This window comes from Phacochoerus africanus, chromosome 2 (assembly GCF_016906955.1).
Source record: "Phacochoerus africanus isolate WHEZ1 chromosome 2, ROS_Pafr_v1, whole genome shotgun sequence".
Lineage (NCBI taxonomy): Eukaryota > Metazoa > Chordata > Mammalia > Artiodactyla > Suidae > Phacochoerus > Phacochoerus africanus.
The window spans coordinates 111,530,749-111,545,043 of NC_062545.1; the positions used below are offsets into that span (position 1 = coordinate 111,530,749).

Here is a 14,295-nt window from a genome sequence, read left to right on the forward strand (position 1 = left end):
GTGTCCTCTTGCTCCACGACCACAGCACGTTTATTTCCCCATGGTCTTTCACATGCATATCAAACTCATCCTATTTTAAAAAAATCACCTCTCTATGGAGTTCCCCTTGTAGCTCAGTGTTTAGCGAATCCAGCTGGGAACCATGAGGTTGCAGGTTCAATCCCTGACCTTGCTCAGTGGGTTAGGGATCGGCATTGCTGTGAGCTGTGGTGTGGGTCGCAGACATGGCTCAGGTCCCCCGTTGCTGTGGCTGTGGCATAGGCCGGCAGCTGTAGCTCCGATTGGACCCCTGGCCTGGGAATGTCCACATGCCGCAGGAGCAGCCCCAGAAAAGGCAAAAAGACAAAAAAAAAAAAAAACCTCTCCCCTGCCACCACCCCTCCCAGACATGCTCCCCTTTCTGCATTCCTGAACTCAGTGGCACCAACCTCCACCCAACTGTCAACATCAAGAATGCAGGAATCATGGAGTTCCCATCATGGCACAGTGGTTAACGAATCCGACTAGGAACCATGAGGTTGCGGGTTCAGTCCCTGCCCTTGCTCAGTGGGTTAACGATCCGGCGTTGCCGTGAGCTGCGGTGTAGGTTGCAGACACGGCTCAGATCCCGCGTTGCTTTGGCTCTGGCGTAGGCTGGTGGCTGCAGCTCCAATTCAACCCCTAGTCTGGGAACCTCTATATGCCACGGGAGCAGCCCAAGAAATGGCAAAAAGACAAAAAAAAAAAAAAAGAATGTAGGAATCATCCTTGTTGACCCCTCTCCTGTGCTCTCACATCCAACTGCCCAACTCCTAACAACTTCAGCTCCTAAATACCTCTCAACTCTGTCCTCTTCTACTCTAGGATGTTATCATGTCTACCCAAACTGCGAAAGCATCCCAAGTGGGCTCCTCACTTCTATTCTCACTGCTCTTGAATACACACTCCGCTTCCTAAAGATCGCACTCCACCTACACCCTTTAATGGATTTCCTCTGTCCTTAAAAGTCTAAGCCTCTTACTAGACGTCAAGATCTACTTGTCAACTCCATTTCTATCTTAAATCCTCTGCACCAATTGTATTACAACATTTTCCACTTCCATCCCGCTGACAATACTGTTCCCAACATCTAGCAGCATGCCTAGCACTTTGTAAATGTTCAATGTATGATGGGGGGGAGGGCAGACCAACTTAATACGGAACACAAACTCCTATCTTCACATATGTGAGAGTATTAAACACGTGATTAAAATCTGTGGTAAAGGCTTCAAAATGTCAAAGAAAATAATTAGCAGCTCAAGGTCCAGGTTCTTGAGGTTAGATATTAAAGTGGAAGAAGGGAAACACACTTGCTCATCGTCAAGTAGAAAGTAGTTTTCCTCTATCACAGGCCACACTATGTATGACTCAATTCCACTACATTTAGCGTGTGGCAAACATTGCACATGGTTTGTTGACACTAAATTCATAAATAGTGGGGCAGTGGGCCTGCCGAGGGGGACACACACACACACACACACACAGACTGGAGAAGTCAGGCCTGCTCCATGAAGGGGTCAAATAAAAACCTAAGAAATGAAGACCAAATAACAGCCAAAAACCAATTGGGGAACATCTACAGAAACTCACATCACACGCATGATGTGGAATGAACTCTCTTTCACTGATTATTCCTTATATTTTCCCTAAAACTCCAATAAGATATGGCCATTCTAAAAGCTTTGCTAAAAATAGAAGCCAATATGCTCTCAACTAGGGTCACCCACTTTAATGTAGGCACTGTTGGCAGTTGCAGGAGAGATGGAGCCCAGAAAAAAATATACAAAGGCAACGGAATTCAGGGCATTTTAGCTGTAAACCATCACTGAAATGGAATCAGTAATCTAATTAAGAAGGAGAGTGGTACAGGCGGGCGGCTGTCGGCCTTTCAAGCCTCAGAAGGAGCTCTTGATGCCTGGATGACAAATAAAAAGCTACCGTGACTTCTGGTGACCCCCAGGATGGCTCTGATGCCTATTAAGCATTCAAAGTCATCTTTTCCCCAAGAGCAAAGACAAACTCTAAGAGGAATCTAAGGGCACTTGAAGGACAGGAGAGGACCCATAAGCACAAGGAAGCACCATCTGAAGGACCCAGGACCACAGGTGAGAAAATTACTGCTGTGAGGAGACACAAGTAGCCTATTTAAAGGGGAAGACTCATCAGGACATGAGCAGAGGGCAGAGGACCCTCCAGGCACTGCTTAGAACAATGGTGACGCCACTGCACCAATAGCCACGGCCCACCACAGGATACCGGCTACATGCCAGCCCTGTGCTGAACATTAACTAAAAGGAGGTTGCTATTAACTCCATTCTACACAGCCAACAACAGAGGTACAGGAGACCAGTTTCCCCCAGATTTGTCAACCTAATAAGTAGTGGCATTGGGACAGGGACCTAGGTTTGCCCAACTTCAAAGTCCATGACCTTTCTGAAGTACCATTTCTCATTGCTCACTTATGACTGACTGTTCCTATCCAGAAGGAAAAAGGGAATGTCCACCTAAAAACATGCACACACGAAGTTGGTCGTCAGGAAGCTAATGGGCAATACCATGGGGAACAAACCTTGTATCACTCATCTTATCTTCTGGTTAGAACAACAAAGGCTAAGTAATGCATGTTGAGGACAATACTGTGACGCAGCATACTTCAAGAAGAAAGTGAAATACTGCCCTCTAGGCCTGGACCCCACCCTCACTGAACTTGTTATTGTTGAGTCCCAAATGTTCCTTCCCTAATATTCCTCACAATGATTGAAGCTTACAAAAGAGTCTTTATGAAATGGCCAAGTGTTGCCTTCCCGAATTCCCTCAGTCACCAGTAACACAACCCTACTTAAATTAGGAACACTGGTGTAACACTAGGAACACCGGGTCCCGTTACCACAGTGCAAGTCTATCAACATGTACCACACCTCCCCAAGGAAGGGAAATTCTGATATTCTGTCTTTCCAACACCTCGTGGTGGTAGCCTATGTATCTGAAGAGGCCTTTACTTCAACTGGAAACTGGGGGCAAAAATGGGGACTGGCTCACTTGTAGTATGGAGAGGCTGCCAAGCTGAACATTACATAATGTCCAGCCTCCAATGCTCCTACAGTTCCCGCACAGACGCTGCCAAAGCGAAGGGCTCACAGGTGACTTTCATTTGGATCTGAGTCTCAGGGCAAAGAGGCAGAGAGTAAGGGCATCTGAGAAGCCATTCCTCTTCAGAGAAGGCATGGAGCAGGGTCTAGCTGCTCAAGTACTAGCTTCTTAATTGAACAGCTTCTCGAAGCAGCAGCCAGGGCAGCGTCCCAGATTCCGGCAGGAGATAATGATTCTGAAGGTGGGGCGGGTGTATCCTGGAGGCTTAACCTAGAGCCGATTCCTCCAAATCTTCCAAGGATCTTGGAAGCCCGCACCTCCTGGATTAAACCTACTTCAGCTTTAACTCCCTAGAGCAGATTCTATGTCTAATACAGGAAATGTGAGCAATAACAAGAAGCTCATTGAGTTTACTACTTTATTAAATTCATAAAATATTAGGTATAAAAAACTTAGCCACAAAGGATAAAGAAACAAGCTCAATTTATTTTCATTATATTTTGTTATAGTATCATTGATGTCAGGGTAATTCTTACACACCATAGTATTGCAGCATTTTATAAGTCTAAACCTACACTGTAATCCACCTCATTCATAAACATGAGATAACTTGACCTACTTTCTAATCCGTGCAGCTCCTTCTTGCCTGCATTAATCTGTGGTGACATTTTAAAAGTTGCTCTAATAATTTCCATTATATTAAAATGTATTTTTCATTTATATCACCTTTGATTTTCCTCCCATAAACAAAATACTGTTTTCTCAGCAGTTGGCCTACAAATGTTGTAGCAAATAGGATGTACAAGACAGCTAATACAAAAGCTTCTCTGTTGATCTGGGCTCAATGTTGGGGGATGAGGGTGCATGGAGGGTGAAGAGGCAAAGAATGAGACAGTTTTGCCCCCAAGTCCACATGACATGGGATGGTGGGTCTAACTCTTTCTCTGTACATAACCTTTGGTAAATTATAGAGCACAGTTCTCAAAAATAAATAATTCCCTATCAAAAGTGATAATGTTCCCCAGGTAATATAATTTGTCCATGAGTTCCATTAATTCTCCAATTAAAGTAATAAAGAAAAACGGAGAAGAAATCGACTTCTGCTCCCTTAGCCACCTTCCAACTATATCCACGCTGTGATCATCAACAGCCTCCTGGACCTGGGTGCCTTCTCTCTGGTGAAGTCTTCTCTAAGTTCAATGTTGATAATCCTTTTAAGCAGATCCTACTGTGCTCGAGAACTTCCTAAGGCTCCTAAATGCCCAGAGCAGAGGATTGCAAACTGTCATCCAAAAATGATTTTTACATTGTTAAATGGTTGAAAAAAAAATTTTTAAGAATTATATTTCTAGGAGTTCCCATCATGGCTCAGTGGAAACGAATATGACTAGCATCATGAGGACGCATGTTTGATCCCTGGCGTTGCTCAGTGGGTTAAGGATCTGGTGTTGCCATGAGCTGTGGGGTAGGTCACAGACACGGCTTGTATCTGGTGTGGCTGTGACTGTGGCTGTGGTATAGGCCAGCAGCTGTAGCTCCGATTAGACCCCTAGCCTGGGAACCTCCATATGCCACGAGTGCAGCCCTAAAAAGAAAAAAAGAAAAAGAAAAAGAAAGAATTACCAAAAAAAAAAAAAGAAAGAAAGAATTACATTTCAAGATACATGAAAATTATGGGAAATTCAAATTTCAGTGTCCATAAATCTAGTTTGATTGGAACACTTATTTATGAATTATCTATGGCTGTTTTTGTACTCCAACAGCAGAATTGAGTAGTTCCACCAGAGACGGGAGCATCAAATATTTACAACCTGGTCCTTTACTGTAAATGACTGCCAACTCCTAACCCGGGGTGTAGAATCCATAGCCCTTGGCCTGCAATGCAGGTCGTGGAAACCCGGATCTAACCAGCCTTCCTAAGCCTATTTTCTTCTGCTTGAAGACAGAATGCCTATTCCACTGAAATGCTCTTCCCCTTTTCTCTCAAACACAACTCCCTTTCCTTCCTTACCTGCTCCAAAGCCCCATTCAATTCTAATGGTTTATAGACATCCTCCTTTCTCTTCAGAGAGGGAGTCAGATAATATATACATTTAACTTACCTGAGGCTAAAAAAGAAAAGTCACATTAAGAGTGCCCGAAGGGGAGGAGTTCCCGTCGTGGCTCAGTGGTTAGTGAATCCGACTAGGAACCATGAGGTTGCAGGTTTGATCCCTGGCCTTGCTTAGTGGGTTACGGATCCCGTGTTGCTGTGGGTCTGGCGTAGGCTGGTGGCTACAGCTCTGATTCAACCCCTAGCCTGGGAACCTCCATATGCCATGGGAGCAGCCCAAGAAATGGCAAAAAGACCCCCCCCCCCCCAAAAAAAAAAGAGTGCCCAAAGGTATTCTCCACAGCACAATTTGTAAAAGATGAGAAACACTCTCGTGTCCACCAACAGGGCAGGGTGATGTTCAAGCCAATGGACCCAATGACAGATGGGCAGCTGTGCAAAGGGATGAGGATCACTATGCACCAGTACAGCACAAGAGCCAAGGCCGATTAAGTGAACAAAAGCAAAGTGGAAGAAAGTACGCACGGCAGGCATACTATTATTTATTTAGGAAGGAAGTGAGATATAAATACGAAAGCATGCATCCATTTGTCAATACATTTTTAAAGGTGCAAAGACAAACTCTATATTTTTCAATTGCTACATATGACAAGGAAGGGAAGTTGGATGGAAAGAGGTCTGAGGCAAATGCAAATACTTCTGAATACATACACCTTATGTTGCGGATGAGTCTTGGAAACCTTGACAATATGACTAGACCAACCTACATTCCCACCAACATACACAAATGTCCCTTTTCTCTACATCCCTGATAACAACTGTTACCTTCTCTTTCTGATAATAGCCAACTGAACAGGTATAAGGTGATATCTCATTGTGGTTTTAATTTACATTTCCCTGATGATTGGTGCTGTCAAGCATCTTTTCATGTACCTGTTAGTGAGAGACGGTATACATGATATAAGACCAGCTAAGAATTAATCATCATTGAACTTGAGGGATGGGCCCACAGTTCACCATACAATTCTCTTCACTTTTGGATATGTTTGCAAGTTTCCATAATAAAAAGGTATGAATAAATCAATTTGGCAGGCAATCCCACTCCCATTCCTCTTGGTGAGCACGTAAGCCCCAGAATGACTGGGGGAGAGATGTAAGAATTTACGGTTCCCTGGGCTTGTTCAGTTTCTAAATGCCTCTTGGGGTCCTATCTGGAGGCTGAGAGTAATTCTGTTGTTTACAACATGGCCCTTAAACACAGAAGCCAACTGTGATGTTGTAAGCTCTTCCCCTGCTAGGAGAAAACCAGGCTAGCTGTGTTGGACTGACCTGGAGCTGGGATTCCAGGGTCTAAGAGGTGGCATTTTCCTAAGGCATGTCCGAGAACAAATTTGTCGATGAAGGAGTTTTGCCTTAGGTGCTAAATGCCTAAGTTCACTCCCAAGTAAGGTGCTAAATTTTAACTCATCCTGGAAGGAGCCCAAGCTCTGTCAGCTGTCCAGCCCACCTTAGACCTTCATTCTAGTGAGAGAAAATAAACTTCTTCCTTGTTTAACCCACTGTGGTTTCCAATCTTTTCCACTACAAGTGGCAAAACTTCCACTAATTAACACAGAAATAAATTCTCCATTCTCCTGGAAGCCTATTCTACCCTATCAGAAAAATCTACTTTGTCTGAACTGACTCTCCTTTTCACCCATTTGTCACAGAGATCTCTGCACTTCATTCTTCCTGGAAACTCGCAGACCTAACACAACAATGTCACTATATGATCCAGTGCCAATTTTTATTTCTGTCCTTCCTAATTCAGAGAATTGAATACATTTCCTCTGAAACAACTTTCTGTGAACAGTGGCCACCAGAGAGGACAAGAGCCTCACTTGCACATAGCTTGTCCCCCAGGCCTGAATTAAACTCTCCAAAGGGACCACAAAATGAACCAAGAATCCTTAGTGACCGAGACGCCTGGAGCCGAGAGTTCTCCTGCAGTGGAGATTGACTCATTCTTCGCTCCTCAGAGGTAAATAAATGGAAGAATATATATAATGTATTTGGGGAATGTTTAGCATCAGGTAATAAAAAAGACTTTTTAAATGTCATTCATTTCCTTCTCTTGTAGAAGGGTTGGGTTCTATCCCAGTCTTTTAGAAGCTACAGTTCTAGGCATGTGATAAAATTTTGACTGAGATTTAAACTGTTCCAATAATTTTTCTCAAGTCATTTTCCCCCAAATATCGCTTGACTATAAAGTGACAATTAGTGATCTTTGTAAAATGGAAACACAAATATCTCATACAGATTAATTCTGACTTGGGAGTTTATTGTCATATTGACGGATGATCAGGACAGGAAAGAGTGCTAAGCAGAACTGCCGTCATTGCAAGATGATGGTAGGATAATCTTAGACTGTTTATCACTATCTAAATTTCAATGTGGAAATTCACCTCTGGTCACCCTGCAACAAGGTAAGTACTGCATCCTATCTATTCATTCAGTCTTGATTTCACTAAGCCGGTAAGTAAACAAGATACTGCTCTAAAGATTCGTGCAATACTTGGGCGCAAAAACATAATAGGTCGAGACGTTTGGAGAATAAGTGCTATCTGCACTGAGTAGCCCACATTACCGTGATCACCTTAACCTAGGAGAGGGAACAAGGAGGAATTCTATCCACAGGCACCAACTCCTCAATGGACCACAGCACAGAAAGCAGAACCAGCTGCATGGTTCACAGTGAAGAGACATCAGCCGGGGTCTGCCTAGGGAGGAAAGCATGCGGCCAGAGAGGGAAGAACACTCTGTGAGGGACCCAAATGACACCCATCTGGTCATGGTCATAACAGTAATTCACTAAAATAGAGTAAAATCCGAAGATGTACGCAGAGCACTGCATTCACTTGAGAAAATAAAGTGTATTCAACGTACAGCTGGATTGTTTCTCCAATCTTTCTTTCTTTTTTTTTTTTTTTTGGTCTTTTTGCCTTTTCTAGGGCCGCTCCCACGGCATATGGAGGTTCCCAGGCTAGGGGTAGGGGTCGAATCAGAGCTGTAGCCGCCAGCCTACACCAGGGCCTCACCAACCCAGGATCCGAGCCACGTCTGCAACCTACACCACAGCTCACAGAAACGCCAGATCCTTAACCCCCTGAGCAAGGCCAGGGATCCAACCTGCAACCTCATGGTTCCTAGTCAGATTTGTTAACCACTGAGCCACCACGGGAACTCCCTCTCCAATCTTTCTGAAATAATGACCAAAACACACCTTATATTAAGATAATCAAGTGCACCTGACTCACACTGGTCCTCGAGGCTCTAAGAAAAGTCCTAGATCAATAGCCACCATTGACAAACCACCTTTCCAACTTACCTCTTTCTCACTTCACACTCACAAAGGGAACAAGAGGTAGGTAAGGACATTCCCTTTTCCAGGCATTCTGGATGAGGAGCTCCTGGCCACACAGTGCACCCACAACAAGGATGAGGCTGGGAACTAAAACAGAGCTGATTTCCTACAGCAGCAGGATTGTGAGGGCAAGACAGAGGTCTGTTGAGCAAAGTACGAAAGAGGCATATAGAAGTCTTTTTTTAACTGAGAAAACTACAGCTGGCACCATGCCCCCAGCCTGTACCAGGTCTAAGAAGCCCTTCCAGGGAAGACCTTGGAGGTCTTGCGTTCAGAATCTCAGCTTCCCTGTGTATGAAATGTCAGTGGTTGCATCTGTTGCATGGAGCTAGTGTGAGGGTTTCCAAGGACACCAGGCCTCTAGTTTCTAGGTGCCTCACACATCAGGTCCTCATAAATCGTGGCTAATTTCAAAGACCCAGGCCACTACCTCCTTCAGAGACACCAGAGCCTGAAGCTACTTTTCCAACACTAGTAACAAACACCCCTGGCCATCAACATCCATCTCAGAGGCAGGCGGCACATACAGAGACCAAACTGTCCTCACTGAAGGTGAAGGATGGGGGCCTGTGCGAGTGAGACCTATGAAAACAAAGTGGGTTCCCAGGAGCAACGGGAAGGGAGAGTCTAGGAAAAAACACGAGGCTGCATTCAAGGCAGCCAGTGCCCTGTGGAAGGGAGGATCCATTCCGTGGAGGAGCCTAGGTGTGAGGACGTCAGGCTCAGAGAGGAAGGAATATAATCCCACCCCATGATCTGGCTGCCATGAGAACAGCAGCTCCCTAATTATGACCAAGTACAGGCTGCTTCTTGGCTTTAACATTTGGAATCAAGTTATAGGTAAATCATGGAAGCCCTTACTAGGAGGAAAGAATAGCGTATTAACATTACCAGCTCCGAGCATATGAAATTACAAGGTATAGCTGCCCCACATGGAAAGGCTGGGTGGGGGAGGATGGTACCAAGAAATGGTGTCTCTAGGAGACGAAGTAAGAATGGAAGAGGCTGCACGTGTCACCCGAAGGCGCAGCGGGAGGACTAAAGGCATGAATCAGCCGGTGTAGGGGAGGGAGATGGGATGGTCAGAGCGAGGTAATCTGCGATCACAAGACACCAATAAACTGCTTTTAAAACTGATAAAGCAAGACAGGGTGCTGCGAGTATAATATTCATACTGTGGAAATCAGCAAAAAGGATCCACGGGGGGTAAAAAAGCAGTTGCTGCCAGGAAGGAAGGCTAATAAGGGAAGGAAGAGAGAGGGTAAGATACTTGTTCCTTTCCATTATAAGCTTTTCTGTAGAGTTTTCTATTTCCAGCCACTTGCATGCATTACTTTGACTTAAATTCTTGTTTTAATGAGAGATCTTCTATAAGACCATTGTTTACATCACAGCAGGAGGGTTTTTCTCAACTTCTACCAGGCCTTATAGTGGTGTGTTGAGAAGACTGCAGCTGGCCTAACAGTGTGTTTACTTTATTTTAATCTTAGTGAAGTCATGTTTAAACGCTACAAGTGCACCAGCCATTTTATGATTCTGGAAAGCTGTCCAATTCTGGTGTGTTGTAAACAGAACAGAAAGGCTTTGATGGGCATCTTAGATCTTCAGGACGTGGGACTTCACAGCCAAGGAAGAGTCATTTTTCAAGGTTCATGTTCGATAGGAGAATAGGTCAATGCAGGCACAAGTATTCTGGAGCCTTTAAGTCCATGCCATCGAATCAATTCTAAGGGAGAAAAGGCTCGCATCTTGAGTTCTTCAGGAGGGCACTTTAACTTTGAAAGACATTAACTGATGAACATAATTTGCCCCAAAGCTTAAGAAACAAAACATTCTACACCACCCATGGATTAAAGTTAATTATGGAAAACAATCTGCAAATTGTTATTGTTGTTCTGAAACATTTACCAAGTACAGACAGCAGAAGAAGGACCCCAGCACACGTCTGGAAACCCTCATCAGCAAGATGGTGCTAATTAGGACTCCCAGCCACTCAGGGAGCCCAGAGGGGGTGGCAAGTGGCAAGGCCTACAGTCAACAAGCAGAGTAATGTAGAGAATCCGGCTAATGGAGGATGGCAGGAAGACAAAAGTGCATAACAGATTACATTTTTAATGAAGAAAAGCAAGCACAGAACAACTTATCTTTTCTGACATCAGAGCCTTTAAATGACTGATACAAAGTAAAAAAAACAGCTATGGATTTTACAGACTCAATACCTTCCCTAAACAGCACTGGGAACTAAAAATTCCCAGAGAGCCAAAAACAATGTTTTTTCATTTAAAAGCCGTCTTAAAATATTTTTCTTACCAGCCTGCAGGGAAAATGGAGATAAGTTCAGAATATCGCATTTATTCTCAAATCTGGACTATACCATGAGTCATTAAGTTCAACTCTACACAAATCATTTATCATATGCTCCCATCCATTGACTCTCCATCAATCTCTCTCCTCTCTCACATGCCTGCAATTCTTTAAAGCATCATGTTTATTCCTGTGAAGCACAGCTGTCTCCAATTCTTAATTGCTCATCCCTACAACATCTCACCCAGAATGGCCTGGTCTTCTGAAAGGCTCAGGAAATGATTGATTGATTACAGTGTTCATTCTTTAAATTGTATTCAGACTTGGACTGACCCAGATACCTTAAAGCAATTCTATTCCTCTCATTTATGTCAAAATAAAAGTTCCCACGAGCATTTATTCGTGACTTTAGACACTTCCAAAAAGTCAATATTTCAGATCATCTCTCATATTCCTATACGTTTAAGACAAACATCTCTGTTGTTGTCATCATTGCTGTTTGATATTGCTTTTTCCTAAGAAAGGGCAATGAAATAAATATCCCCGAGGTGGAAGCAATCCAAATGAAGCATACAAATCAGGCAGTAAACCAAGCGTTAGGTTGACAGAAGGGAAAACAACCAGGTAAGTCTGTCAAATTTCATTTAAGTTTCCCAGAAAATAGGAATGTTAAAACAAAAAATAGGAATGTTAAAAGAAAGCCAGAAATCACTGGAGGAGGACTTCAAAAGGACTGAACCACTATGCTGCAATCAACAAAGACCATGGTTTAACTTCACAGAGCTTTCAGGAGCAGTCAGAGTTAAGCAGGCATCTTGAAATATGTGGAACTGCTGCTCCTTCCATTATTTCACCATCCTAATAATTTATTCCATTACTCCCTCTGTCCTCCACCCATCCTACCCCTCAAACACATCCCCACACTCCAAGGAGAAATAAATAGGAAGTATCTTCTGTTTATCACAGACTCATGGCATAAGAACCCACCTGGCATGCTCCTTTAAGATCTGAAATCCATGGGAAAGACATATATACATATATATGTTTCCTGCCCACTGTGCTCAGGCCCTTCAGCCAGACTGGCCCATCTAGTGCTGTCTGGAGATCCTCCTAGGACAACATCTGTGCCAAGACACCTACATAATCCAAGGGCTAGACAGCTCCTTTACTCTTCCCTATCCTGTCTCTTCCCTATCCTGTGTACATCTGATCCCATAGCCCTTAGCTCCTAACTCTTAGCCATACCCTTGACCCCTACCCAACCTTGCACTCCTTGCACTTGGCATTTGCAATTGTGTCCCTGGAGTCAGACGTTCAGCCCACCTCACCGCTAACTCTCAGCATCCCCACACGGCAGGCAGACACTAATCTGTCAAATACCACCTGGCTAGAGGCTGCCCACAGTGGTGTAAAGGGAGGATTCTGTACACTTTTATCAGACAATTCAACACACTGTCAAGTCTTCATATTTACACTGACTCCAAGGTGGTTCACAGCTAAATTTATCGTTCACATGGATGAGCCATTTCTATTTGGGTTTCCCAGCAGAACAATCCCTTGTCTTTCATTTAACCTCTGACTTCTGTGTTCAACCATGCTAGCTGTCACAAGTCTTTTTGGAAATACTCAATGTATAACTAGCATATAATTCTTTCCTGCTTCAGAGAAATGATATAGTTTTAGAGGCGAAAGAGCTTTGTAGTCACATACCCTAAAACTTCTCAAACACCAGTCCTCAGGCCAGTGCTGGATAGTTCATGGCTAATAGTCAGTGGTCAGCAGAGAAGTGAGAAAGAGGAAGGAAGTGAGTTTTTTTGCAATGCTAAACACATACTATCTAAAGCCGAATTCATGACTTTCCATTTAGTATTAAAATAGTTCTTCTTTCATGAAATGATGGTAGTAGATGGTAGTTATTTTTTGAAAATTCTTTATGAAAAATTCTTAACACAAAATAGAGAGATTAGCACATATATAGAGAGAATTACCATGCACTTATCCAGCTGAAACAATTATCAACTTTGTTTATATATAGACTAAATATCTAGTTCTGAAAATTGATTCTGAATTTTTTTTTTTTTTCTTATTCCCCAAAATCTAAAAGTGTGGGGATGACAAGGCTGGGCCAGCCTCTGCATTTTACAGATAAGGACATGGAGACTGGCAAGAATGAACCTGTCCCCAGTTGTACAGCTGATCAAGAACAAAATTGGTCTAGATGGCGCACCATGACACAGTTTTTGAGGTTAAGAGCATAAACCTATCCTTTTTAACTTGTCAGATGTATTGAGGCACAGCCAAGACCTAGAGAAGATTGCCTTTTGTCCCTGCCCAGGGTACCTCATACACACAACTTGGAAGCTTACAGCTATAATTGGGACATCCAAATGGGAAAAACCAATCACTTGCAACCAAAGTTTACTTCATCTCATGCTAGAGCAATTGTGTACCATCCCTGGAACCCCCCGACGGTTATAGCACAAAGATTAATCCAAGTTTCTGCATTAACTCCTTATCCAGCACTCCCCTTCCCTGAAATTATGAAGCAAACATATGCAAATGAATGAATGCAATAAGGTAAAAAACCAGCTATACCTCCCCTCTTCTAGGTCCTACTATCACCCCACCAAGTTTTCGGGTAGAAAATCAAACAGCAATGGAAGTAGTAAGATCAGGGGACCTCACAGAACCATGAGGAAATGTAAAGTGATGTTTTAATACTCTTTAAAACTTGACCAATTCAGGAGGGCAGTCAACTGATAATGAAGTATTTTTTTAGGGACTCACCTAAATTCTCAGTTTATGTAAAATCAATTTCCCTGAAGATATCCTGGAGCATCTGAGAAGCCTTCAGCAATACCTAAAACAGTAACAAAAATCATCAGAATCAAGTAATGTTACAGACATCAGTTTTCAAAAAAAAAAAAAAAATCACCTCAATCTATACATTTGGTCATTTCCTCCACACTAAGCATGAAAGGAAATAACTCAGGAAACAATGAATTTCCGCTGCAACACATGGGCTGGAAATTTTCTTTACCAACAGGGAATTTGTGGTCCCAAGACACTTATGTCGAAGATGAAAATTATGTTACAGTTGGCAAAGAAGCAAAACACATTATTTTTCACCCCTGTTATAGGAATGCTTAATGGCTCTGAATTTAAACAAAGATCAAGTATACGCATCCTCCTCCCTGCCCCCACCAATATATAAAACAAAGTCACAGACACTGAACTCTGATTCTTTTCGGTCAGCATTTGTGAGCTCTTGTCTTGTTCTTGGTTTTTTTCCTCCTCAGTTCCTGTAACATGCTTGTGAAGTGGTCCCGTCTTGCTTTAACTGCTCTTATCTCTCTCACAGGTCTCTGAGGCACTGAAAATTGACCATTTAGCACCTTATCCAGGCAAGCCCAATTTGAAGCAGAGA

At 43.2% G+C, this 14,295-nt stretch overlaps 1 protein-coding gene across 5 annotated transcripts in view; it reads right to left on the minus strand.

The window, feature by feature from the left end:
* The window catches only part of TLN2 (talin 2), a 469,337-nt gene that overhangs the window by 253,297 nt on the left and 201,745 nt on the right, over positions 1 to 14,295 (minus strand). For all 5 annotated transcript variants that reach the window (XR_007133078.1, XM_047766192.1, XM_047766194.1 and 2 more), the window contains one exon: positions 13,656 to 13,728. The gene's annotated coding sequence lies outside the window, so the exon portion shown is untranslated. The remainder of the gene's footprint in view (positions 1 to 13,655; positions 13,729 to 14,295) is intronic.